A 4,330-nucleotide genomic window follows, 5' to 3' on the forward strand; every position below is an offset into this window, starting at 1 on the left:
GATAGTTTGCACCATTTAATCTAGCTGTAGAAAGCTCCATTGTTACAACATCAGCTAATAACTGTTTCCAGTGATTAAAGGGCAGAGAATGTGGAGCTTGCCATCAAAGTGCCAATTTTCTTTCTCAGCAGTACTTCCTGCCAAGCTAAAGAATCATCATCATTAAGGAGCAGTAATTTGGGACAACAGGGAATATGTTTTTGTAATACATGTTACTGTTAAAATAAATAACATGTTATTTTCACACTTGTTATTGTGTTATAAATGTTGATTGATTGATTGATTGAAAACGTTTAACAGATTGCAGAATGGGTACAGTACAGTACAGCTCAATACACACAATTGTTAAGGGGATGCAGACCAGAGAAAGACGTTTGTCTTGTTTACATCAGGGCCCCCCATTTGTAATTCATAGTGACAACAGCATCTAAAACAAAGACCGCTATTACCATAGTGTAACACACAGCAAGAATGTGAAACAAGTTACTATTATTAGTATTGGGTTAGAGTTGTTTGATTTACACTAACGTAATGTTAAAGTTAAAATGCTAACGTAGGTAACGTTAGTCTTTGTGAGCTGTGGCTACAACATTTTCCAATGTGTAATCGGACGTCAAAACGGACTACATATAAACTGCTGATGACTCATAACTTCCTATCACGTTTGAATAATGCTGTTAAGTAAAAATGCATTTCAATAGTAATAGTAATGAATTGAGAGCTTGCCGAATGCAGAGCTATCCAGTGTTGTGAACAGACGAGTAGCAATATTTACTTCCTGGTTCCAGGGCTTGAAGAATGTCATTGGGAGAAATCAAGTCACCTGACGTTGTAACGCGTTTTGATTGGTTCCGCAGCAACGCCCCTTTTCACAAACGTAGGTAGTTTTTATCTTATCAACACATTAATTTCATAAAGATATGACCTAACAACCGTTGCCAACAAACGGAAATGTGTTATTATAGTATATTATGTAGTTCATATTACAATAACATATAGTCTGTTTAACCAGATCAATCATTTCATTAACGGAAGCCTCTAGAGACCTTCGGCCCACCGTCTAAAGGGCATCTGAAGATCAGAGCCACTAGCTGGTTGTACTCAAGTGTTTACGTCCCTCTGTTCTCCTCCGTCTCTGTCACTGGACACGACACGCGTCACATGTTTCTGACATGGATCCTGTTCCAAATGTGTATTTCATAACCAGTGATGCCACAGATTACTTGTAAAAAATAATCTGATTACTGATTACTGATTACTCCTTTAACACTTTGAGCGCCACGCCTGGTTTTCCGTTTTACCGGCTGAATGCCACCATCGGCGCCAATGTTAACGTTAATATCGCCTAATCTATGTTTTAAATTATGGCTATGTGTCTATGTGGCTATTTCCAGTCAGTGCTGTGAAGGCAGATTGTTTTTTTATCGCGTCGTTTCCGTTTTAGAGCATTTAGAAAAGCCCCCGTTTTCTATGAAAATCGTCTTTTAGTGGAATATTCCACAACGTTGATATTCTTCGGCCTTTTTATGAATCGTTTTCAAATAAACGCTAGATGATCAATATTATACGTGCACGCAAGCACATTACGGCCGCGCGCGGATAATCGCTCCGTTGATTTCCTCACGGACTTTTACAGTGAAACCGAAAGAAGACATTTCACAAAACAGCTTATAACTTCATCAAACTTACTCTGATTATCCTAACACTGATAACATAGAGTCCTTACCTGACATCAGATGGTATCCAACTGGTATATTCCAATTCCTGATCACCATTCGAAAAAATCGATAAGTGTATGGATCCAACGCGATACTGTAGAACTCCATGATCCGCAGGGATCTGAGGTTCCAGAATGAACTGTGGTAACCCCGGCTGGATCAGTGAACTGGAAAATGTGGAGTACCGGATTTTTTTCCCCATTAATTTTCATTGAGTCCATTCCAAAATCACTTATGTCATCTGGGAGACGACAGGGGGCGCTTTTTTCCACAGTGATCGCCGGCGCCCCTCGGCTATACTCGGGTAGGCTCGGTTGATGCAATCATTTTTCAGATCGCTAAAAAAAAAAAAAAAAAAATCAGAGAAATCTCGTGAGTGGCTAGCAACCACCTATAAAAAAACCAGAGAAATCTCGTGAGTGGCACGGAAAGTGTTAAGGGGAGACACTACAGGTGAATAGGGTAAAATAATTAACTAATAGATATCACAATGAAACTTCCCCAGTTGATTACTTATATTAAGACAAGACTGTTTTGTATTACACGTTTTCTGAAATTGTATGTTTAAATATGCAAATAAGGCATTATCTACTTAAATATGCACTAATTTGCATATAATTCCAGGACAGAAATCTGAACATTGGATAAAGCCATTTTCAAAATTATAGTTTCATTTTGTTGACATATTGGAGCCAAAGGTTATTACAGAGGGAATTTTGGATATCTCTTTTTATCACTCCATAAATCAGAAAATACTCCATTCAGTACATTTTTATGGTAAAATTCCATATTTCGCCATGTTTTTAGGAATGAAATGTGATATAAATCAGGGTATGAATGCGATATCAACAAACCCTTCTCTAAATACCTTCAGAACATAGATATGAATAGAACTGGAAGGTTTGGTGTATGTGAGTGCTACTGCAGTGGAGATTTCTGGCTCAGAGTATGAGGAAAAACTCTTAAAACTCATTTTTGGGAAAACGCCTTCAAAGTTCTGTATTGTAAAATGCCATTTTTTTTTTTAAACAGATATTTACAAACACAAAACCTAATCAAACCATTAGTAATAGACAACCTAAACACATGCCTGATAACTGAATAATAATAATAATAATGATGTTATTGAACTGAACAGAACTACACACAGGCTACAAACAGTGTAGTACAGTGTAGTACCCCGTAATAGGCAAACAATATTTGAATAGATATCACTATGAAACTTTCCCAGTTTGTTATGTACATATAAACTAAGAAGAAATATATTGCAAGTTTTCTGAAATGTATGTTTATATATGCAAATGAGGCACTTCCCCATTAAATATGTGGACATTTATGGATGCAATAAGGCAAAATGAAGTAAAATAAACAACTAAATGTGTGTTATTGACGTTTTATTGTCACTAGTTTCATAGAAGACATGTTTAGGAAGCAAAATATAACAAAATCTCAATCAACAAAAAAAGGATATTTGCCTATTCACCTGCAGTGTCTCGCCTTAAAAAGTAATCTAGTTACTTTACTGATTACTTGATTACTAAGTTACTTTGAAAGTAACTAGGTTACGAAGTCGTCGTCGTCGTCCCCCCTGCTGCTGCCACAACATAAGAATGACAACAGTTTTTATTTTATTTTTTATAATGCTTTATTGAAAGTGCATAATGTCATAAATCATGATTGGCTGCTCATTGGCTGTGCGAGCGCACGTCCAATCTCCGGTCTAGCTGACTGTACCCCTGGCTCTCTTATCATCGGCATTATGAGATAGTAACTAAATAGTAACGCACAGCCACTTGGAAAAGTAACTGTAATCAGATTACTGGCTTGTAAAAAGTAACAAGTTAGATGACTATTTACTGAAAAAAGTAATCAGATTAGAGTAACTAGTTACTGGCATCACTGTTCATAACGGAAGGGTGTGATGCAGGGTGGAGCGAGCTGATGAACTGTTAAACAACATCATAGGAGATCAATGCCATCGGACTCTGCAACCCTTCATTGATTATATAGATACTAGGCAATACATCATCTGTAACTCTAGCTACTCTAGTTTATACCTAATATGAGATGTCTAATAATCACTCTATAACGCAGCTTTGTACTATTACTGATATATTGTATTTCTAATATAAACTTGTATTATACTTTGTAAGTGTGTGTGTGTGTGTGTGTGTGTGTGTGTGTGTGTGTGTGTGTAATATAACCTATGTTTTTATGAAACTCCTAACTCTTATCAATCTATGTTAACGTATATACAGCACTAATTCTTTGTGAAATGAAAGATGCAAATAAACAGATGTAAAAATAAAAAAAAACAGATCACATGATGTGCTGTCCCGAAACTAACACAGAGATGACACACCATGTGACTTCAACATAAATACGGTGGGTATAATATACCTAAATATATAACCTGAATGGTTGGTGTGTAAATATGTCAACGGTGGTAAATATATAACCTTATGCTGCTCTGATTAAAGGTTATGTTAAAGTGGTATGTGGTCCAGTTATGGTGCTCTGATTAAATGTTATGTTAAAGTGGTACGCGGTCCAGTTATGCTGCTCTGATTAAAGGTTATGTTAAAGTGGTATGTGGTCCAGTTACGCTGCTC

Source organism: Notolepis coatsorum (assembly GCF_963971535.1).
Source record: "Notolepis coatsorum genome assembly, contig: SCAFFOLD_333, whole genome shotgun sequence".
Taxonomy (NCBI): domain Eukaryota; kingdom Metazoa; phylum Chordata; class Actinopteri; order Aulopiformes; family Paralepididae; genus Notolepis; species Notolepis coatsorum.